The following is a 25,016-nucleotide window of genomic DNA, read 5'->3' as shown; positions in this document are numbered from 1 at the left end:
CATTTCTGCGGCTGCTCCTTCTCTGCCTTTCTGTCATTCTCTTAGAACGTGGGAGTAGACGGATGCGAATAATTTTCATAGATTGGGTGACTATAACGTTTAACCCTGGTCTCATTTCTAGATGAGGTCGTGTATTTTGTGTCTCTTTTGATTGTGTTCAGCCTCGGGTGTGTTTGGCTAGACGGAACTCCTGCCTGGTTGCAAGTGTCAAGACACCGATTGGTTTCTTAGTCTATCTCTGGTGCCTTCCTAGGGGCTATTGTCCCTTAATGCAGAATGCAGGGCACTGTTAGTCGATTAGAGAACTCAGGAATCCGGTCTACTAAGTGAACAAAAAAGTAGACGCTTTGAGGTTGAGCATATTTCGATTAAATCTCGGCCTAGGCCCTAGATCAAGGGTATAGATCAGATTAAAATGAAAATTAGGGTTGCACGTACGCATATTGCATCAGAATCTTGCAGTGATTGTTTTTAGCTTCCTGGGTTGCATTAATAGATGCGTTTAAAATATAAATTGTAGACTGATTTGCATAACTTTAAAAGCAGAATCATTTTCTGCTTGTATGGTGTGCGTTTGAGGGCAAAAGTAGGTTTGTATGTTTAAACTAAGTTAATTACAACTTTGAACTGCATTTAGAAGTTTGATAGTTTGAAATCAGTAGAGCCATGATAGACTTTGTGAGGCGCTCTTATTAAATCTTTGTTAAATTTGTCATCTTCTCTCTAGATGGGGCGATGACGATAGGGCATGAGATTCGCAGTTCAGTAGCATTTTATGTTCAGTGCTCTTGTCATATGTAATAGAGTGAAGATTGAGTAGTTTTTGATCCCACATGATAACGTCCTGTAGGTTCCAAGGGTATCGTGTGTAGCAAATGGTGATTGTAGAGATTAAACTTCAGTTCTCACTTGAAATTTAAGTATCATTGTGATGCCAAAATTACTACTTACCTTATTTAGGTTTCAGGTCATCTGACACCTATGGGTATCCGTTAATTTTACTGACTTGTGTAGAATGTCAAGTGTGATTTATCAGCTAATATCCAGAAATGCTGTTGAGAGGGCATTACTCCAACTTCAGATTGTAGGAAAAATGTTAACTTTTTTTCATACAGTGTACTAAATTTACTGAGTCAGCTTGTTGAATAAGATAGAAACCAAGAATTTTAACGTGAATAGTTTTGGTTGTCTAAAAGTTAGGCCTTTGTACTTCAAAAGATAGTGGTTATCAAAAGCCATTAATCTTTGCAGTTTCAGGTAAAAGAAACTAGTTTTGATTGAGGGTGGGGATAGAGTTCTTTTTTTTGCAGAATAGAAAGTATTAAATTTTCATCGAAGTTGAGAGTTAACAGTAGGCCTATGTATAAAGTGTGTGAAAACAGGATTAAGTTATTGGCCTGAAATGATTGAAGCATTTTAGTTCTGGCAAGGCCTTTATTTAGACCAAAAATTTGATGATGTAAATTGTAGCAGTAGGCAATAGTTAAAATTATGTAATTGTATAAACACTAATAAGATATTCTTAATAAAAATTATTTTTCATTAAATGTCAGTACGCATTTCGCTTCACAGTAGTGTTGACACTAAGGTGCTAAAAATTGTGGCAAATAATTTTTTTTTGAAGAATATGTTTTGTATTGAAGAGGCTTTATTCCTTATAATTAGGTGTGCATAAATGTGCACAGCTTTAGTTAGCTGTGCATAAATGTGCAATCTTATTGAAGAAGTAGCTTTACAACATACAAAACACTAGTATAATTTTCTGGTAAGTTAGAAGTAAGTTTTTAAAGGAATATTTGGAAATTTTGGAATCTACATTAATTGAAAAACTTTACCAAGGCTGAATTTGACTTGCTTGCCCAAAAAGTAGTTACTATGGAAAAGCTCTTTTGATTTATGACTTGTTTCAAAAGCAGTCTTCTATTGGTATGAATTAATGACAGTCATCTAGATATATAGAAACACATTTATTAAATGTCTATTTTACTTTTGTAAAAAAAAGGTCCCAGTTCAAAAAAGTAATTAAAATGTTGTCTGGTAGTAACTTAGATTTCCGTCAGCAGTCAAGGTTTGTTTATAATTATACTTTTTCCACTTGGTTTTAAATTGTTATCAGGGATGTAAGACTTTAAAATTACTCTACCAGGTTCTTACATGTGAGCAGTGAGGTGACTGGCAATTTCCCCTTTGATTTCAGAGTATGTGGGCCTCTGTGCATGAAACTTATGTCACTTAAAACTTTCTCTAACACTGTACCTAGTTATGGTATGCGTAGAAAGCAGTATCAAATATTGCATCGAATGACTAATTCTAGAGTTGTGGTTTTATTGAGCCAAATGTTGAGATGAAAAAAGGTCACTAAGGAAAAAGTCAATGATTGGCTTGCATTTTTGATGGTTGGACTCCCAATAATTTTGATATAACAAAGCACTTTGATTTACTTGGTTTCACTTTATTGTTTTCTGTTTATTGGTGGGGGGAGTGTTAAAATGGCCATTGAGGACTTTGGTAAATTACAGTATCAGTTTCTGCAGTCAGCCTGTTAAAAGTTAAATTCCTTTATGAAGCTAGTGATTGGAATATTTTTATCTAATAAAGAATGATTAATAATGAAGTGATTTCTCATAATCAGAGGAAAATGTTCAGTTTTAAAATATTTTTGCAAAATTGGATTCTAAAAATAATGTGTCGGTAGGGTTTTATTCTTAATGTCAGTCTGGAAAGCAGTGCTAAATATGAGATTGTAACATATTTAGTGTCTTTAGGTTACATGAAAACTTGAGGCTTCTGTTGATTGCTTGATAGGTTTTTGTCTTTTAAAATGTTAACCATCGTAGGGAATGTTTGTAACTTGTAGAGTATACTGATGATTGAAGTTAGCTGTTGCATGAGCTTTTTTCTTGTAAGATAAGTGGTTATTAAAATCGCCATATTGTGAAGTTTTTTTTTTTTTTGTAGCTTTGAATAGCTAGTATTTTATATTGTTTTGCATTTGTTGTATTTCTTTTGTGGACAACATGATTGGGCCACCTAATCGTTATTTGATAGTTTACAAACAATTTTCATAAAACTTACTCAAGAGTAAAGTACATCTGAAAGGAGTAATTTGTAGTTTATGTGACTCTTAATATAAGGAAAAGGAATTTTATTGCTGTCCTTTGTAAAAGTTTGCACAATACTGTCATCAGTGTAGATCTGAAGTGCTTATAAAATACTAAGTAAATGCTGAATGATTAAAGATCATAAAATATGGTAAGAAGTAACCATCTTAATTTTAAACTTAGTTTTAGAAAGACAACAGAGAAAGATGCGTTTATGTGTATTAGCTGTTAGATTTTATTTTTAACAACATGGGAAAGCTAGCTGGTTTTCAAATTTTTGTATGAAACAACACATTCACTTTCTCATAATAACTGTAAAACACACAAAACTTTTAGTGTTATGAAATTTTTTACTTTTTGGAAGTGGAGGGGTTTTCGGTTCTTATTTTCATATGATCTCATTTTGAAATTTGCCCCATTTGCTGTTTGCTCATTTGATGATTGTTTAATACTTTATTAATAATTTTTAAGCAGCTTAGGAAGTAATCACTTCAGTGACTTTTAATGGAGGAATATTCATTATGAGAAGATTAATTCACAAAGTTTCAACATTAATTCATTTTCAATAAACATAGTCTATATTTTTAATTTTATTTCAAAGTTTTTTTAGTAAGATAAAGGTGTAGGAAATCTTAATATTGATACTGTACGTAAAATCAGTTTGTACAGAGAAATCTAGAAGTGTACATGCTTATGATAGTTTTTCGCTTACTTGAAATGTTAGGCTTTTTTCATACTGTAAGGGTTTAGCTTCAAGAAGATACGTTATTAATGATAGTATAAGAAATTAATTTCATACTATATCTATATATATATTTTTTCCCATAGAGACCATTGGGTTAAAAAGCCATCCTGAAGTACTATTCCATAGAACCTATTACTCCTTGGTTTCTGTTTGCTTTTTCTTCTCACTCCCTTTTTTTTTTGGTTAGACAGACTTGATTTTCACTAAGGTCAGTCAGCATTGGAGAGTTCATTTTGTGGCCTGCATTCATTAAGAAAAGATGATAGGATTGGTTATAAGGATTGTGACTTTTGACATTTCTATCAATTTGTGAGATTGAGGTCAGTAATGATTTCAGTAAATAGTTCTGTTTTACAATTGCTTTCTGTTTAGTAGCTTTGAAATTAATGTAGTTGCTATCAGAGATATCGATAATGTTGAAGGTTAGATGAATAACGAATTGATAGGATTAGCTGACAAAACTGGTATTGTTAATTCTTTTATGTAGGCCGTATTACTGCTGAAGACTGTTTTGGTTTTGAATAATGGTTCTCTCTGTGTGTGTTGAATATATGCATTCACTAATGTAAAATATTTTCATTTGTTAGGAAGGGGTGAAATTAGTATATTGGATTTGACTATTCACCTTTCCCCTAATTTTTCAATTTTTTTTCCATTGGTTACAGAACAGGTATTAGCAATTCGACTCTTTTAAAATAATTTGCACTAGATTAAAAAAGGCTGTTGGCAAATATTAATGTAAGAGGAATAAATATAATTTAGGGGTAAATTCATTATGGATGGAAAGTTTTAATTTAGTTCAATATATTTAAGGTAAATTATCTTCGGTTACAACAGTTTGCATTGAGATAGGTGGTCATCTTCAGAGTATATGCTTTATTGGCAATGCTGAGAATATTGACAGATGGATACTGGTACCTGCACTTGCCAGCAAAAGACTATTCTTGACCTGCATGTAGTATGGAAAAGAAGGCTGTTTATATATTACATTTTAAATGATTACACACATAATTCTCATGAGTAGTCACCACTTCAAACATGGAGAGTGGTTTCAGATGTACAAGTGTTGGAGTCATCTGTGTGTGTATGTATGTAAATAAATACAAAGTTAGCAAACCCTCTGTCTTAATGTTTCTTAGAAATGAACTTTATTTAAAGAAGAGATTACCTTTGATGCTACTGTTTTATCATTTTCAAATATGGTTAAATCTATGTAAATTACTTTAAAATGTTGAATATTGGTTTTACTACATTTAAATGTATATGAAGTTTCATTTTAAATTTTAGGGAGACAGTGTGGCCTCTGAAACCAGACTGCCTGAATTGGAATCCTCACTCTGGCACTTAGTGGCTGGATGACTTTAAGTAGGTTATTTACCCTTTCTCAGCCTATTTTATCTGTAAAATGGGGATAATAATGGTACCTACCACATAAAGTTTATCTTGAAGAATAAATGAATAATATAAATAAAGCACTTAGCATAGTATCTGGTACATTGTAAATACTTAGTGGTAGCTGCTGCTTCTGTTGAAATTATAATTTCAGATTACTGATGTGCAAGGAATTATTTGTAATTTCATTTATGGAGGATATAGTGATTATAACTGAATTTCCTCAGTTTTAGACATGTTAGAATTTTAATTGGTTCAAGCTATGAGTGTTTTTTAAAATAGAGGTATTCTTTTGAGGACTTCAAAGTGTAACATGTCCGATTTTGCTGTTTCATCACAAATAGACTGTAAAGCTCTGCTCATTCATAGTGTTGGCCAAAGACAAGTTAGTCATGCTAATCACAAAGTATTTGCTTTAAAATAAGGTAAGATGAGAAGGTCCTATTATTAGGGCATGATAAAGTAGAATTTTTAAAATAAAAATCTGTTATAATGTAAAATTTTATTTAGTTCCCAAAGACAGGTTAGCTTAAATATCGTATATTTTTATTCACAAAGAATAATCTCAGCCTCAAATGAAATAAAACTTTTAATGTAGGATCTGGGGGCTATGTAAACTTTTTACCAATCCGAAGGTATATTTCTGAGGATTGAAAAATGCAGTTACCTTTAAGTTCTCCTTTTTAGAGGAGTCGTGCAGCTTTCAATGACAAATTACATTTATTAAATAAAATTTATACTTAATATACATTAATATACAGGAGTTTAAATTTATTGTTAAACATCTCTATTACAGGGTCCCATTTTCACATTTGATCAAGATTCTTCATGTAATTTTAGGCCCTAGAAATAAGAAGAGAGAGCTAGAGAATTTTTCCTTCATGTACTCTTATCAAGTATGGGGAAGGGTAGAATAACCTTTATGCCTGCCCAGTAAAAGCCATTAAGTGTGCATAGGGATCATTTTCCCCGCTTTAGCTGTACTGATTTCCGAGCCATTTCCCAATACCCTCAGTAATGAAGCACTTGATTTGCAGTGAGTTTTTTGGCTTGTTTATTTGTTTTGCATTGCAGAATGAATGTCACCCTGTCTAATTGTATATATTACTATCTGATTTTTATGTGTATCTTGTTAGGTGTTAAACTAGTTGTAATTTTCGTCCAGGTCTCAGTTGTGGAATTGAACTGTGCATTTTTACATCTTCTGGCAAAGTCGAGTCGTCTAAAGCTCTTTTTTTGTCTTTTTTAATGCTACATGCACTTTTTAACTTATTTTTGCTTCATATCACTACCCAAAGTTTATAGTTGATGGAGCATTATTAGAGGCCTTTTATTTCCTTTGATTTTTGTGGATTTTTAGGATAAAGCACGATAAAAGTCTGTCTCCTTCAGTAGTACCGTAATTGCAAGGATTGCATTCTGCTATTTTTGTGTGTTTAGTATTTTTGATCTTTTGAAGAGGATGTAGTTATTCAAATTATTATGAAATGCATTGTGATTTGAATCAGGTCAGATGTGTTCTCAAAGTGAGTTATAAATACAGTATAGCATACGTGTTCAAAGTTGCAAATGGCTTTTTGCTTCGAAATGTATTAAAAAAAATTTTTTTTTTCTATTTAAAATTCCCTTGTTCTCTTGAATTGCTGAGGCTCTTCTTTTTGAGTATTCAGCTACTCTGGACTGATTGGATATTAAGTTAGAATTGAAAACTTTTTTCTGTTTTTAAAATGAAGTCTGGGGGATATGATTAAGCCTGATTTTGGGTGTTCATTATTTGTAGTGTTTTTATGAATTATTCTGAGTCCGTTAGAGATAAAATAGAATTTTTTTTTCTCATAATGTGAAAATGGTGCTTTGCCAGGGTTAATTTGGCCATGTTATAAAACTTATATCAACATTTTGACTTAATCATTTTTAAAAGATATGAGGGGTTTGAGTCAAAAGATTTTTTCTTTTTAACTAATGTAATAAAATTGGCTAGTAGATAGTCTGACAGTGACTTGTATTTATTTAGTATTTTTTGATTAACAAAACCCTTTCTCATTTGATTTTGAGAAGATAAAAAGAGGCAACCTTATTTGGTAGACAGGGAAAGTGCTACTTTCCTTTTTTTTTTTTTAATCAGTTTAGCAATCATAGCTCTGATGGAATTGGTATCTTGTCAAAGACTAGTACAATATTAAGTCCAGAGTAGGATGCAGGTTTTTTGGTACCTGGTGCAGTATTTTTCTCATTATGTTACATCATTGATTCTCAAACTTTAGAGAACATCAGAATAACCTGGGGGTCTTGTTAAACCACAGATTAACTGACCCACCCCCAAAGTTTCCAATTCAGTTTAGGTCTAGGTTGAGGGCTGAGAATTTGTATTTTTAACAAGTTCTTGAGTGGTGCTGATGCAGCTGGTCTGAGGAGCACACTTTGAGGACCACTGTATTATCTCCCCTGTAAGCAAATTCTGAGTAGTATTCTCCTTTAGGTTAATAGGATTTATATATACATTATTCTATTTGATCCACAAACACAAAATAACTCAGAATGGCAAATATTATCCTAACTTTATAGATAACAGGCAGTGAGTTTAGAAAGGCAGCATGGTGGAACGGAAGGAGCATAGATTTGGGGGTAAGCTAGATCTAAAGCCTAGCTTGCCTCCTTGCACAGCCGCTTATCAACTGTGTAAAAAAAGGACACACTGTATCACCTTAGTGAATCTCAGTTTCCCATCTCTGACTTGGGGGTAAAAATCCTTAACTTGTAGGGTGGTTTTTTAGGTCTGTTACAGGTGATAGGTTTTTATTTTTAAAGAGTGTCAGTTAACAACTGGGGTGATTCTGCGGCACTCCCCCTACCCCTGGAACAATTTACAGTGTCTGGAGAGATTGTTTGTTTGTATTGGGGTAGTTGCTGTTGGCATCTAGCAGGTAGAGACCAGGAATGCTGCTAACCATCCTGCAGTGCGCAGGACAAGCTCCTTACTACAAAGAATTATTTGGCCCAAAATGCCAATACTGCCAAGGTTGAGAAACCCTGGCTTAGAGGTATATAGTGTATAGTACATAATAAGATAAGTATAGAATTCGATAAAAGTCAGTACCTTTGCCCTTAGGTTGTGGTATTTAAGAGGGTGAAATTGCTCTAAATGACAGGGCTAGGCCTAGGATTTTTTTTTTTTAGGCCTAGAATCTAGGTTTACTGATTGCTGCTGGGCCAGTATTTGTAATAAGAACTTTGTCCATAAAAGGTATCCCTAGTAGGAAAAAAGGTTTATTTGAAGAGGACTCATGTGTTATTTGGCTGATGGTGAAAGTGTTGCTTTGAACTTCTGTTAGAAAAGACTGAAGATGTTTTCAGTAAACATTTGTAAATGTAATGCACCGTATGTGGTATTCAGAAGGATGTTACATAGAACTGCTCTAACAGGATGGATACGGTTTGTTAAAAGAAAGCATCTTTTTTCATTTTTATATTGCCAGTAGCTTTTAAAGTAATCCTTAGCCATTTCCTTTAATTATGTAGTTGTTGAGCTTTTTTTTTTTTGAGCTATTGAGAGTTACTTTGGTCCCTTTTCTTGTTATTTAATGCATTCTTTATACTTTTTTATTCTAAATCTGCTTTTGCTATAGTCACATATGGTGAGGTTGAAAATGCTGACATAAAATGGCAAATTTCTGACAAGTTATAGAAACTTTTCAAATCTTCCAGATAAAGAAGGCTGGCTGTAAGAGTTCCCTGATGCATGTATTACATTCTTTTCTAGGCTCTAGATTTTCTGTCAGCCGTTTGAATTAAAGTATTTTATTTATCTAAACTACAATGTGAAGTTCTTAGGAAAAAATTGAGGTAAAAGTTTAGATTAGTCCAGGGATAGGAAGGTAGGTGCCAAGGGAGTAACTTTAGTGGATTCCGGATTTTTTTTTTTAGGGCAGACAAACATAATTACGAAAGTGTTCTAGGAATAGATTGTTTGCTATGATTTTTTTTCTATTTGCTTGATTTGACAGTTTACTTTGTCTTACTTCGCTAACACAGAGTAAAATGCCAAGGCCTTATTTTTTAAATTCTTATGAAATTTAAATTTTGACTGAGTTTTGTGATTCCTTTTGAAATTACAGGAGATATTCAGAGATACTGATAAATATTTTAAAATCAGGACTGCTGATCAGGTGATAACTTCAAATTTATATAAGAAAAACATTCATTGCCGTAATTTAATTGAATGAGGCTTACAGTGATAATTTCAGTATGTGAATAAAAAATTCCATTTGCTAAATACTTGAGGAAATTTCTTTAATAAAAAGATGACTCATTAAAGAGAGTTTTTGAAAAGATCACCCATTTTCCTACTTCTCTACACCTTTGTGTTTCCATAATACCTTCCAGTTTTTGTTCGTATGTATGTATTTTAAAGCCTAGCTGATTGTGGTGAATTTAAAGGTGTGTTATTTCTTTCTTAGCACATTGTCCATAGCATTTAATAGTTGCCTTAATTATTTTAAATGGTGAAGTCATCAGTAATATTTAATTATTTCTCTGTAGTTATACATTAAGCCTGTTTTTCAATTTCTGGCTAATTTTTCTGGTTTTTTTTTTTTTTAGTGGATTTAAGATGACCTAAATACTGGGAAAGATTTTCGTGATTTCGAGTCACAAAATCGTGATCTGAAATAGGTGAAATGTTGGAGTCTTGAAGCTTTTCCCCCCTAATTCACTTATAGGAAAGCTATTGCATATTTAGAAGTATAAGCATATTTTACTTATTTTAGTAAAGCAAAATAGTATTTATCTAAACACTTTTGATCAGTTTTTCTGTTGTAGGAATGTTTTAATTAAGTGCGTATAGAAGTAATTTGAATAAACTGTTGCATCATTTTTATAACAGAGCGGTTGTAACCTGTTGCTCTCCTTTCTTTAATCAGAAACGGTATTGCTTGTTACGATGTGACTGTTCCCTGGAGCATATTTTGGATGATATGGTTCATATTTGCATAATTGTCTAGGTAATTGATGATATTGATGGTTTGCTGTGCATTTGCTTTATAATCAATACTAGTTTCTGTTGGCAGAAAATTGCATTTGTTAGTTTCAGACTTTATTTTTAAATGTCAGATACTAAAAGAGGAAAATAACCTTATTTAGCTAAATGATAATTCATTATCAATGAAATGTATTCTTTTTTTTTCATTCTTATTGTTAGAACAAAAAATACTGAGATAGAAACAAACGCTTCCTTTTTTTTTTTTTAAACAAAATTACTTTTTAGAGTAACATTTTCCCAAATGAAATAAAATTGTTTCAACTCTTAAACTGAAGGAGCTGTTAATTTAGGTGTGGTATTATATATTTTCTTGGAAGCTGATGAGACAGTAGTGATGCAAAAATATTTTGCTTATGAGTGTCTGTATATGTTTTTTTGAAACCGAGTACACAATCTAGTATTTGACTAGTTTTCATGGACTAGTTTTAGGAAATCTATATAAGATAAATAACTTAGTGTTTGAAGGTATGAAGAGGTTTTGCATATTGGGCCGATGTTAAGATTATATGTAATACTTTAAAATATGCCAAGGTGCTGGTTATTAAGGTATTTGGATTCTTTTTAATACTGAAAAGGTCACACAGATTGTGATTATTGTGTAGTGTCCAAGAACAAAGGCCTGCCATCTGTTACTCAAATATAGGAAAAAGTTAAGATAATCTAGTGATACAAGTGGTTTTGACCCCTCTGTTCTTGGAATTATCTATAAAATATGTTTTTTTAAAGACTAAGATCAAATTCAAAGCTTTGCGAAAGTAACGCTTCTTAATAGTTATGCTGGAGTTTATATTTTTCTCTGCTAAAATACAAAAGTACTAGTTGAGAACTAAAGATTGTGTAATGAAACCCTGGCTTTTAGGCATTTCGCTTTTAGTAGATTGTTTGAATATTTCTGTTTTGAGTATTAATCTATATAAAAAACCAAACCCACTGCCCTCAAGTCGATTCCTACTCATGGCGACGCTACAGGACAGAGTAGAACTGCCCCATAGAGTTTCCAAGGATCGCCTGGCGGATTTGAGCTGCTGACCTCATGGTGAGCAGCTGTAGCACTTAATCACTACACCACCAGGGTTTCCTTAATCTATATAAGATAGTGATTTTTTGAACTCTAATTCCTAAAAAGTTGATAAAGGAATTCATTACTACAGAACTTAGGGAACTGTTTTAATATTAATTATGTTAAGATTTGCTTTTTCTCAGATTGTCAGCTTCTCCTATTGACTTGTATTTCTTGCCAGTATTCTAGTAAAAATTCTCCTGTGGCATTTTGAGCTACTACGCAAGTTGTTTCTATAACTTACTTTCTTTTCACCCCAAGTTGCACGTTTGGTTTTATCAGGTTAGACGTTATTGTTGTTAGGTGCCGTCTAGTCCATTTCCACTCGGTAGAAGTCCCTAAAAACTGCACATTGGGCCTAGTAGGATCTGGTTAATTCAGTCTAGTTTGTTTTGTTTATTATGTTGACATTGTTTTGTTTTTCTTGAGAACTTTGTTATGCCAAATGATATTTTACAATGTTAGGACAAGGCAATTATCAGTAATATGATTCTTATCAATATAGTAATGAATGCTAATATGTGTGCCTTGATACTTTAAAAGCCACATGTATTTCCAGTTCATGTTGTTTTTCTCTACTAAAATACTGAATTTAAGAAAAAACTATTTTTGCCAATGGGAAAAAAAGCAAGTCATTTTTCAAATGATTTTCTAGACTTAAAGTATGAAGTAAAGAGACTTATGTTATATTAAATCTAAATATAAAATGAAGTCATCTAGCATACTCTCATTTGGAGCTTTTCCCTTTTAAGATGGTTTCAAATTAACAGGGGCTTTGAAAGGTAAATTTTTATTGTTATCAGTAAATTTGAATGTTTTGTAGTTTTGATTTAATTGCTAGGAAAAAACCCCTACTTGTTAGAGACGTATTTGTATTAGAACTTTGGTTTCTTCACACATTTTTTTGTGGTAGCTTTTGAATATTGTTAAATTAGCTCGTGGTTGCATCTGGAAGATTTAGCATAGATGGAAACCTTGGAATCTACTATTTTTCCAGAATGCAGTTTGCTAATACTGGGTGAATTTTCACCAAATATTACTAGACCTTTATTCTCAAACTACTATGTCCCATGGCATCTCTGCACCTTACCTGTTTGTCTTTTTGCTGTAAACGTTAGAGACCTTAGGTCTTTTTGCTGTAAACGTTAGAGACCTTAGGTCTTTTTGCATAATTATAGAGTAGCGAAAATACCGTGTTTTAGGTAATCATTTCTGGTAAAATAAATGATAAAGGTATGGCTTTTATAGTGAAATGATATTTCATAAGTATCTTATAAATCTAACATTGAATACAAAGATTAAAACCTTAAAGGTACTCTTATGTACTTTATGGTAGTGCTGAATTCGCTTAAATATCAACATTAAAATTTTAACTTATATATTCTTTCATGTACTTCATTACAGTTTTGTTGTAGAACATTAATTATTAAGAGTTAGCATTTAGCTTAATTCAAGTATGTCTGATGCAGGTGGCTGCACTGCTAATCTTTTTGAAAGCTGTTATGTAGATCCGTATTTTGTTTGATCTGTGATCAATCCTAGATTTTCTTAAATGAGAGCAAAACCTTAGGGGTGTCTGTGTGAGTGTGTGTGCGTGTGTGTGTGTGTGAGTGAGAGTGAGTGTGTGTTTTAATAGCAGCAGAGCTCTGAAACAGGAAACCAGTCTTATCGTATTCATCCAGAGACCTAGGAAGAAGGTAATTGTTTGGTACACTCGTTAAAACCACTTAGTTGGGCAACTTAAATTTTTAAAAGTTCACAGATGTAGGTTTGAACAGTGGTAGATACACTATTTCATTAATAAACAACTATTTGAAAAAAAATACTTTGAAGAAAAGTTGATTAAATTAGTTCAGAGACTAATAATCCCCTCAGCTAATATACTAAGTAAATTATAGTTTGGGTTTTAGATTGTTGCTAGCATTATCAGTGACTTAAGATTTTTTCTGTGGTTTTAATTTGCTTAAATTTAAATAATAAAAATTTAGAATTGAAACATTTAAAATTAAAAATTAAATTTATTTTATCCAAGTGTAATGGTACTTTTTATCTTTAAGTTGCATTATTGGAAAAAAAATTCAAATGTTTGTCACGAGAAATTGTCTTCTTCTGTTTGTTAATGTACACATGTACATACGTGCATATTAATGTAATATGCACAGGTTAATGTGCATAGGCACATGTACACACAGGTTGATGTACATACGCACAGGTTAATGTACATATGCACATAGTTGTAATCAGTGTTTTCATACTGTGGTCTGGTTTTTCGCAATTTTTATGTTTCAGGTGGCACTTGTCCTTTTTAAAACCGTATAGGTAATATGCGGTCAGGCTGAATACCATGGTTTGCTTACTGCATTGTTATTAGGGCTTCTTTTTTTTTTTTTCTTTTAAATGGCATTATTATTACTATCTTTGTATAGTTTATTTTTTTATTGTTGATTTTCTTGGAGTATATTGCTCCAGTGGGGTTGCTGGATTGAAAGGTACATTTTCATAGATCCTTGTTCCAGATTTCTTGCCAAATGACTCATAGAATTGCTACTAAGAAGATGAATTGCTAACGGTTCTTCATGTTACCTTTGAAGAGTGTGATGTTTCAATTTAGAAAGTGAGAGCTATATTCCTATTTCAGATCAAAATTGTGTGTAGACGTTTTAGTCATGAAAAGTTCATATAACATGAAAAAGGCAAAAGAAAGACATGAAGTTAGAAATACTTGGAGAAGTAAAAAACTTCAGTAGTGTTCATAGATCACTTGGCAGTCAGTTTTCCTTTTGGATTTGGCACTGCTAGCAGATAACTAAGAAGTGTTAAAAGAAAGCTATAATTTATACTGAAGTGAATTTAAGTTAATTAATATACTAGAATTCCTTTTTTCATAATTAGCTTATAAAAACACCGTATTGAATTGCCTTGTAATGAGACATTTAAACTACATTTCTAACTTATACAACCTCTAAAATATGGTACCTTATTTACAGTTGTAGAGCCTTTTGCAGTTGTATAGATTAAAAGTTATTTTCAGATATCTTACTTGATTCTCCAAACAACCAATGAAAAAGTTACAGCAAGTGGTATTAGGATTGTTTTACAGAAAAACAAAACAAAAATATCTGAGACTCAGCGATCAGGTGACTAAACTGAAGTCATAGGCTTTATATTGCAAAACTGGGAGTAGAACCTTGGTTTCTGTATTAAATGACAATATTCATTAAGTGCTTACTGGACCTGACACCTTGTAAATATTTAAAATTTCCTTTTAATCCCTGTATCCTGTGTTCCTGGCTTTTCTTACTTCATTCTTACAACCCTCATTTTTTGGAGCACTCTTCTTCTTAACAGTTCTATAGTTCAAGCTTTCCTACCTATGCACCCTTTTTCCCTTTATACAGTAAGATTTGAGTCTGTGTAGGAATGATTATATGTTTTATATCTCAGGACAAATTGTTTCAGATAATGAAAATTAGCACTTTATCAGCTGGTAAATTGAAGGAACTCCTATTTCTGCTTTCATCCCAACCTAAATCTTCGGTTGAGAAACCAGAGCCCATCAATGTTCAACACACTTAATAGGGAAAAATAAAATCTAATAAGAAGTAGAAAATCTTTCATTAAATGAGAAAGCTGTAGAAGTCCATGAGAGTGTCTGGTACTTAAAGGACAATTTTATTAGAAAGGTTGATAATATGAATGTAACCGTGACATATTTGGAAAGTATTTCTTAAATGTAGACTTCTTAAAATCTGATGAAAGAAATGTAAACCTGATGTTTATGAATCAGTGGAAGAATTTACCTGTCTTCGAATGAGCCTTAACTTTCTGTTGGTTGCAATCACTGCCAGAAAGGGGGAAAAGCTCTGGAAATTCCTGGGAAATAAAATTAAATGAAGTCCTGGTATTTGCTAACTTGCTTTTAGATTGCTGTTGTCTTGTTAATCTGACCTTTTTCATTCCTTTGCCCCTGCTGAGGGATTAGTTTAGTGTTCCTCTTGTAAGCCAGGTAACTTCAGATTTGCCTTTTGATTGCTACCTCTCTAAATCTGTATATCACTTTTTTTTTGGGCAGTCATTTTTTACGTGTGTTATAGCTTCATATTGTTACCATATCTTTTAATTAACTAGAATTAAAAAAAAAAAGCTAATCTGTGAACTGTGGAAATAATTTTCCTTAAAATAATTATGACAGAAAAAATGTAGTTATTGGTTTGTATACTAGCACTATATTTTAGTTTATAATTAGTTTAGGGATAAGCATACCTGTATGTTATCTTGAGCACTACAAAAAAGCTTTTTACAACTGCTATACTTTTTCTGGAAACCCTGGTTGGTATAGTGGTTAAGAGCTACAGCTGCTAACCAAAAAGGTCAGCAGTTCAAATCCACCAGGTGCTCCTTGGAAACTCTATGGGGCAGTTCTGCTCTGTCCTATAGGGTTGCTATGGTTCAGAATCAACTCAATGGCAGTGGCTTTGGTTGTTTTTTTGTACTTTAGCCATCATACATAAAATAAGATTCAGTATACATGCCAGGAGCACATTATAAAGTTTGGGAAGCTCTTTTTGCTTATTTCACTCTATTTGAAAATTGTAGTCAAATTTATAGTATAAACCCCATTAATTTAGGGTCAAATAAAAATTTGAGGTAAGGCAGACATATTATTTAGATCTCAACTCAGAAGATGCTTTCTAAAAGGTGTTTTGTTAATTAGTTGAAACTTGGGACATATTTTTAGTGTTTTAGGTCATGATGGGATGCTTAGGCCAACCAATAAAAATTAATTTAGCTTATAGAGTAGCCACATTCTTCCATAATACATAGGTCAGCTATATTATGCATTAAATTGACTTCTATAGATAGACTTCAGAACTAAATTACCATTTCCTTTGGACAGTATATGTGAGAAAGGATTGTCGTAGCACCTGGTTCAAGATTGTCCATACACAATATATACAATTTTAAAACTCATCAGAGTAGTTAATATCTTTGTATTTTATTGTATGTAAGTTATACGTCAGTTAAGAAGAATGAAAATGTTTGCTCAAATGTGATTAGGAGAAAAGACTGTCAGTGTATCTCACTTCTTGTAGTTATGGTGCCATCCAGCCTGGGCAGGAGTGAAAGTACCATGTATGCATTTCTTCCATCTCTTTATTCATATACAGTAGTCTCTGATACTGTAAGGAAAGAAGGTTTTTTTGGGGGGGGAGGGGGATATTTTATGTATGTTCTCAAGTTAAAATAAATCCCTGTAAGTAAAATTAATAGAAAAGAATTAAGAGTTAAAGTTTCTGTTAGGCTTTGATGTTCTTTAGAAGGATTAGGTTATTCAACAAGTCAGCGTCATTGGGAAAAAATAGTTACGGTGGACTCTTATGGTATAGTGCTGTACCATTTGTTCAGTTGGTGACAAATAAATGTGTTCTAGGCATTGATCATATATTGTTTAATCTTCTAATAACGCCACATGTTAGGTATTTTTACTAGCCCCATTTACATAGGCGGAAACCGAGGCACAGATACAGTACGTAACATGTCCAAGGTTACAGAGTAAATGAAACTGGAGTTTAGGCCTAGGCAGCTTGGCTCTAGATATGTTCCTAACCATGAGGCCAGCAAGATCAGTACTGGTTGCTGTCGGGTCAATTTTTGATTCTTATAAGTCATTAAATGCGGTTTTATATTAAATGCTGTACTTACTCAGAATAATAATCAGTAAATACAAGTTCAGTTTTTTTGTGTGTTAGAAATCCTTAGTATTTTTCTTTTTTTAGTTCAGTTATATGCTTTAAATTGTCTAAAAAAGTATAAGAACTGTAATATATGGAGAAGCAAAAAAGTATATTAGAGAGATTTTATTGTTACGATTTTTTTTTTGAAGAGGGCCTGATCATTTGCCTGCTGACATCTCTGACTTCAAGAAGTATAACATTTTCACATTTATTGGTATGATTTTTGGCATAAGAAGTGTTTTCCTTAAAATTCAGCACTCAGGTAGTTGCTGACATCACTAGTTTAGGTTTTTGTGTTCTCTTTTTGAAGTTTTAACATTTGGTTTGTGAATCACTTTTACTTGAACCTGTTTCCTTTGAAAATTTTGTGTTTTTATTATTGATTTGGAAATGGAAGAAGTCTCAGTTTCCCCTTGTGAGACAGCACAGTACAAAAGCTTGGGCTTCGGTGTCGGATACTAGCGAGCTTGGATCATAGCTTACTGCTGATCGGCTTGGAGACTTTGGGCAGATTACTCTTTTTGACCCTTAGTTTCTTTATCTATAAAATGGTAATATTTACCTCTTGGATTGTTAGGATTAAATGTGAAAGTATTTGGCACATGATACTCAACAGATAGTAGTTTTCTATATCTTTCTAACTTATGGATGCCAAAGTGCTGGGTAAAATCTCAAGCTGTATGATTAGGGAAGGGAAGAATCTGAGGAACGTGAAACCTTACAATAACTGACTTCCTAGGCAGGAACAGGGCCATAGATTGTTGCTTTGCAAGGGGCTCCTATGTTGCCCCTAGCATTTGACTGTTAAGTTGAACTCTGTCATGGTACCCTTAGAAGTAGACCTAATCCTCTGTCAGTCCTGCCATGTCTGCATAGATTTGTGTGTGAGTCGCACTTGACTGCTTGTTTTTTTTTCTGAATAGTTCATGCATTTCCATTATCTCTGGTCTGTCCTCTGTTCAGAATGTTCTGACTGCTCTTGTTTCTTTCTCTGTTGATGTCTGACTTACCTCATAAGATGTAGCGTGCCACCTACTCTGTGAAGCTTTATCTGTGCCCACACAGAATTAGTCTGTCTCTCAATCTTATGTATAATAGAGCATTTGGGCACAGTTATAGGTCTGTGTATCTGTCTTCCCTCATAGAATAGGAACTCCTTGAGGGCAGTGATCTTTACTTACTTAGACTTATATCCTCAGTGTCCCTTTCACAGAATGACCATATGTTTGAATAAGTGAATGAAGGAGGGGGCCAACTGAGTTTATTGTGTGTGTATATGTATGTACAAAACAACCAGTTATATGGAGGCAATTCCAAGTCATGGTGACTCGTGTGTCAGAGTAGATCTGTGCTCCATAAAGTTTTCAGTGGCTAATTTTTTGGAAGTAGATGGCCAGGCCTGTCTTCCAAGGCACTTCTGGGTCGACTTGAACCTCTAACCTTTCGGTTAGCAGTGAGCATGTCAAATTGTTTGTACCATTCATCTGTGTACAGTTACTGACAATTTGTTTTGAGTAAGTTAACTAAGTCCTTTATAACCTTATTTACTTTATTAATTAGTACTCATAATACAAGAGTAAATTTGAATCTAGTCCTGGGTTAAAATGACCATATTTCAAGGGGCTTTATACTTATATTTCTATAAGGAGAAAAATCTTGCTAGCATTCTCACTGAAATTAATGGTTTAGGTTAGGTGAGTTTGTTAGTAGTAATAATTACAAGTACTTTCTTTGAATAAAATATAACTTTTTGTTGCACTGCTCGGAAAAACTTAAGTGATTTCATTTTATATTCTTGACTAAAATGTATTTTTAATTTTTTGGGTAAGAATTCCAGATTGGTGGTTGTTGCTATTTTGAGTTCTCTGCAGCTAACTTTTTTTAATCGTGCTTTAGGTGAAAGTTTACAAATCAAGTAAGTCTCTCACACAAAAAGCCATACACACCCCACTGTGCACTCCCAGCTGCTCTCCCCTTAATGGGACAGCACATTCCTCCTCTCCACCCTGTATTTCCCGTGTCCATTCCACCAGCTCCTGTACCCATCTTCCTTCTCATCTTGCCACCAAACAGGAATCGCCCGCATAGTCTCATGTGTCTGCTTGAGCCATGAAGTTCACTCCTCACCAGCATCATTGTCTATCTTATAGTCCAGGCCAATCCCTGTCTGTAGAATTGGTTTCAGGAATGGCTCCGATCTTGGGCTATCAAAGGGTCCAGGGACCATGACCGTCAGGGTCCCTCTAGTCTCAGTCAGACCATTAACCCTGGTCTTTTTATGAGAATTTAAGATCTGCATCCCACTGTTCTCCTCTGTCAGGGATTCTCTGTTGTGTTCCCTGTCGGGGCAGTGATCGGTAGTAGCCAGGCACCATCTAGTTTTTCAGGGCTCAGGCTGATGGAATCTCTGGTTTATGTGGCCGTTTCTGTCTCTTGCGCCCATATTTACCTTGTGTCTTTGGTGTTCTTCATTCTCCTTTGCTCCAGGTGGGTTGAGACCTATTTATTCTGGCTGCTACTTCTGGTGCTTCATTTTTTTCTGTTATTTCCCATTTTCTTCCATTTGTGCTTGAGGGTAGAGTTAAGAAATCAAAAATATTCCATTTCAGGAATCGCTTCTGCCTTAGGCTTGATTTTGAATCTCCAGTCTTCTGCTTTTTTTCTCTTGAATGTCTATAAAACCCCAAAACATTTTGATAATCGAACGAAAGCTACATTTTTATCTTTCTTTGGGAGCCCTTATAGTATAAGAACCCTTTGAGGTTGGGGATGAATTTATGTGTTCTTAAAGTGACAAAAGTTGTTCTGGGCCCGTAGTAATGCTGTTTAAGTCTTAGATGCTGTTATTCTTATAACTTTTTTTGTGTAGAAAATCAGCACTTTTTAAAAATGACTTACAGAGCTGATTCTAAGTCACATAGGACAAGATGGTATTTTGTTGTGACAGTTACTAAATAGACTTGGAAATAGTTATAAAACGAACAAGTTAAAAAATTGATTACAGAAACAGTGCCAGGTACGCTATAGCAAAAATAAAAAATACAAAACAGGCAAAAAATGTGAAAGAAAAAAAATACATTCCCACCATCTAGAGATTGCTTGTGTTAATGTCTTATTGTATATCCTTTTTATCTACATATATCTAGTTGGCTTAAAAATGTCCTTTTTGTCTGGTTTGTTGCAAAACAATATTCATACCAGTATCGTACCTTGTGCCACCTGGGTGCAGGGACCTTTAAGTCTTTTTAGACATTGGACTCTCCCAACCCATCTTTTGAAATACTGACTTATTGAAGAGACGGAGCCTTATCCTATAGACCATATGGTGCCTTTCGAATCTGCCCAGTTTACTTCTTAATAATATCATTTAGATTGTTCTTCCACATATATTTCCTGTAAGTTAGATTTCATATATAAAGGTTTGGTGGATCTAGGTTCAAGATACTTGGCTATCGTAGATGATGTGTCTTTTATTTTGGATCACATTGGAAGTTACATAATCTGTACTTGACTCACTTGGTGATGCTGAGATTGACTATTGAAATTGGGTGATGATAGTCTTTTCTGCCTACTGTTCAGTTGTGTTTGTCTCCTTATGTTCGAAAGTGTTTTGTGTGATGCTATTTGGCTTAATAAGAAAGGTCGGTTCCTCATCAACTACTCACCTACTGACTTAGTGTTATTTGTTAATCCTTGCCTACATCAGTAATTACATTAGTGATTGCAAAATGTGATTTTTCTAGTTCTGTCCTTCCTTTTACATTTATTAACTGGTGCTCTTCTGTATAGTAGAGCTTTACCTTATGAAGTAGAGCTGTTTGGTTACTCTGAAATACAGTTCCTCCATGAAAAGCAGGATAAATAATCTTCCCCTTGACCAGTTTTCAGAGTAAAGAGTTATTCCAGTAGCTGCTCAAAATGTAATAAATGAAAAGGGTTTCTTCTCGTTTTGATTTGTATTTTTAACTGTTTTGAGTATCATTATAGATTCTGGGATTTTCATTTTATTATGGGTTTTTAAATTTACTATAATTTCATCTTTTTCTTTGTTGCTTAAATTGTCGTAATTTTAGGCATTGGGAGCTCTTTCTAGCCTTGGTGACACAGTGGTTAAGTGCTTGGCTGCTAACCGAAAGGTTGGTGATTCAAACCCACTGGCCCCTCTGTAGGGGAAAGATGTGGCAGTCTGCTTCCGTAAAAATTAAAGCCTTGGAGACCGTATGTGACAGTTCTGTCCTACAGGGTCTCTGTAACTCAACAGCAAAGGGTTTGGTTTTTAATGGAAGCTCCTTCATGCCAGCTCCTGTGTCCTTTTGGCAAAGATCATTAATCTCTGTGAGCCTTCCTTGCTCTTTGGCACAGAAAGTTATCCCAGGCTCACTTTGTACCTTGCCTGAGTCAGACCTGGGATCAGCTATTTCTCCAAGCAGATGAAACTTTGAATTCTAGGAGTGCTTATTGCTGCTAGGCTGACCTTGCTTATAGGCCATTTCTCTGAAAAGACCTAGAACATATAGAATTTTACAAACATGAGTTCATATTGATATTTTTAATTCATGTTATCTATTTAACACTAAAAATCCTGAATCTTAAAATCATTCACCAGTTAAAAGAACCATTTGCCGTCAAGTCAATTCCAGCTCATGGTGACCCCATGTGGAACTGTGTTCCATAGGGTTTTGGTTCTTCCATTTTTTAAAAATTGTGGTGAAAATATACGTAACAATACATACACCAACTCAACAATTTCTACGTGTACAATTCAGTGACACTGATTACATTCTTCAAGTTGTGCAACCGTTCTCGCTATTCTTTTCCAAATCGTTCCGCCACTAGTAACATAAACTCAGTGTCCCCTAAGCAGAAACTCCCCCCTTCCCTTTCACTTCTGGTAACCACTAGTAAACGTTGGCTTCTATGTATATGCTTATTTCATGTAAGTGAGATGGCACAGTATTTGTCCTTTTGCGACTGATTTATTTCGTTGAGCATGTTTTTGAGGTTCAGCCATGTTTGATATGCATCAGGACTTTATTTCTCTTTACTCCTGAGCTGAGTAATACTCCTTTGTATATATGTACCACATTTTGTTTTCTGTTTGTCTGTTGATGGACAGTTTAGTTGTTTCCATCTTTTGGCTCCTGTGGAAAGTGCTGTAGTGAACATGGTATACAAGTTTCCATATTGTTTTCAGTGCTGATTTTTTTGGAAGTAGAGTGCTAGGCCTTTCTTCTGAGATAGCTCCGGGTGGACTTGAACCCCTAGCCTTTTGGTTAGCACCGATCTTGTTAACTGTTTGTACCACTTGGGGACTCCAGTAAGCACACAGTAATCTTACAGAGAGTTCCTGGGTGGTTCAAAAGGTGAACACGTTTGACTGCTAACAAAAAGATTGGAAGTGACTCATCTCAGAAGAAAGGCCTGGCAGTCTAAAAAAATCAGCTTTTGAAAACCCTATGGGGCATAGTTTTACTCTGACACACTGTGGGGTTGCCGTGAGTCAGAATTGACTCAACGGTAACTGGTTAATCTTACAAATAGAACTCATAAAGCACATACAGCCTTTTCTTAAATTGTAATATAAAAATCATTGTCATTTGGTAATTATTTTTTGGATTGAGATTAATGTCGAAATAAAGTCAATGTGAAGAAAGCGGCAAGTAAAAGAAAAAAGCTTAAGGAAGGCCACTAGATTAGGTGATTTTGAATTATATACAATGAATAGGTCCAGGAGTAGGGATGGTCTTTAAGGGAAGTTTTACGCAAATTAGGTTGAATGGAGTGAAAGGTCTGTGTTGGAAAATTGAGATTACAGAGGATTGATGGAGCTCAAGAAATAAAGTGGTGTGAAGGACAAAATGTGTAGAACTTGTTTTTTTTTTTTTTTACAGCTGGATATTTGAGTGTCTTTTTTTTTTAATTTTTATTGTGGTGAAATATGTATGCCAAAACATTTGCCATTTCAGTCATTTTTACATTTGCAATTCAGTGACATTAATTGCATTCACCATGTTGTAGAACAATCACCACTATCCATTTCCAATTTTTTAAAATCACCCTTGACAAAAATCTGTACCCCTTAAGCAATCCACCCCCAGCCCCCCAGCACCACCCCATTATTCCCTATTAGCTGTCTCTGGTAATCACGAATTAACTTTGTTCTCTGTGCATTTGCATCTTCTGGATATTTCATACAAGTGGGATCATACGATATTTGTCCTTTTATGTCTGACTTAGCATTATGTTTTCAAGGTCCATCTGTGTCATAGCATGTATCAGAACTTCATTTCTCTTTATGACTGAATAAGATTCTGTTGTATGTGTATACCACATGTATTGATGGACACTTGGGTTGTTGCCAGCTTTTGGCTACTGTGAATAATACTGCAATTAACATTGATGTATAAGTACTGTTTGCATTTTTGCTTTCAATTCTTTTGGGCATATACCTAAGAGTGGAATTGGTGGGTCATAAAGTAGTTCTGTGTGTAATTTATTGAGGTACTGCCAAACTGTTTTCCACAGTAGCTACACCATTTTACAACCCCGTTGGCAATGAATGAGGCTTCCAACTTCTCCACATCCTCACCAACACAGCATTTCACAACCCCATCGACAATGAATGAGGCTTCCAATTTCTGCACATCCTCACCAGCACTTGTTATTTTCTGTTTTTTGATAATAGTCATGCTAGCCATCCTAGTGGCAGTGAAGTGGTATCTCATTGTGGTTTTGATTTGTGTTTTCCTGATGACTAATGCGTTGAGCATTTATTCATGTGCTTACTGGCCATTTGTATATTTTCTTTGGTGATCTAAAGGTTTGTTTTATGTCATCTATAGTGTGTAAGCTATGAGTTGGAATCGACTCGACAGCACTGGGTGGGTATAGTGTGTAAAATAAGTGAATATAACGGGCATGCTAAGTGTTGATTAGGGAGCCCTTGTGGCGCAGTAGTTAAGAACTTGACTGCTAACCAAGCAGTTGGCAGTTTGAATCCACCAGTAGCTCCTTGGAAATCCTATGGTGCAGTTCTACTCTGTTCTATAGGGTTGCTATGATTCGAATTGACTCGACGGCAGTGATTTTGTTTTTAAAGTATTGGTTACATTGACTACCTCAGTTTAGTGTCATCAAGTCATAGACACTAAGGGCTTGAAGAGACTTTAGTGGATGTCTTTTTCAGTCTTCCCATTATGTGTTGTTAGATGCTCTTGAGTTGATTTTTGACTCATAGTGACTCTGTGTCACAGAGTAGAACTGCCTCATAGAGTTTTCTAGGCTGTAATTTTTATGGGATCGGATCACCAGGTCTTTCTCCTGCAGAGTTCCTGGGTGGGTTTGAATTGCCAACCTTCTGGTTAGCAACCATTGTGCCCCAGGGCTGCTTACATAGGTGAAGTTGAGTCCCAGAAAGGTTAAATGACTTGTCCAAATGACACAACTAGTTACAGACATAGTCAACTCTTATATCTCACCCCCTGACTCTCATTTTATCTACTTTTCTCTACATTGTGATGCCTTTTTTAACCATGAAAAATTAAAAAAAAGAAGTTGTAAAATTAAGTGTTTTTAGGCATATGCAGATTTTTTTTGTTTTTGACTCAATATATTAGTTCTGTGATTTACAAAGTCTAAGGTTTTTGGTTTTTTTTATACCTAGAATATGTATGCCTAAATACTGTAAATATGAAGTTACATTTTACCTTAGATGCACTTTTAATGTACTAAGTAGAGGACTTTGAAATTATTTTGCCAAGTAATTTATTTTCAACTTTTTTTTTTCATTTATGTATTTATCAATATTTCTTAATTACACATGCTGGTTTGTAAATAAATACATTTGATGACTTTATATTAATGTAGCTATGATATGGAAAGCTTGCTTTTTTATAACTACTGTTTTAAAATATGCATTTTGTTTGCGTTTGTGCATATTTCAGAT

The 25,016-nt window shown here is 34.1% G+C and overlaps 1 protein-coding gene and 1 long non-coding RNA gene across 3 annotated transcripts in view; both read left to right on the top strand.

Annotated features, from left to right (window-relative positions):
• The window catches only part of PTEN (phosphatase and tensin homolog), a 105,425-nt gene that overhangs the window by 721 nt on the left and 79,688 nt on the right, over nucleotides 1-25,016 (top strand). The gene's annotated exons all lie outside the window — the stretch shown is intronic.
• Nucleotides 2-25,006, top strand: LOC111750312 (uncharacterized). Its single transcript, XR_002785473.2, has 3 exons — nucleotides 2-5,211; nucleotides 9,838-12,432; nucleotides 12,495-25,006. It is a non-coding gene; the product is annotated as an uncharacterized LOC111750312 (long non-coding RNA).

This window comes from Loxodonta africana, chromosome 16 (assembly GCF_030014295.1).
Source record: "Loxodonta africana isolate mLoxAfr1 chromosome 16, mLoxAfr1.hap2, whole genome shotgun sequence".
Taxonomy (NCBI): Eukaryota; Metazoa; Chordata; class Mammalia; order Proboscidea; family Elephantidae; genus Loxodonta; species Loxodonta africana.
The sequence above is the reverse complement of the archived record's forward strand: the minus strand, read 5'-3'. Positions and strand labels throughout refer to the sequence as shown.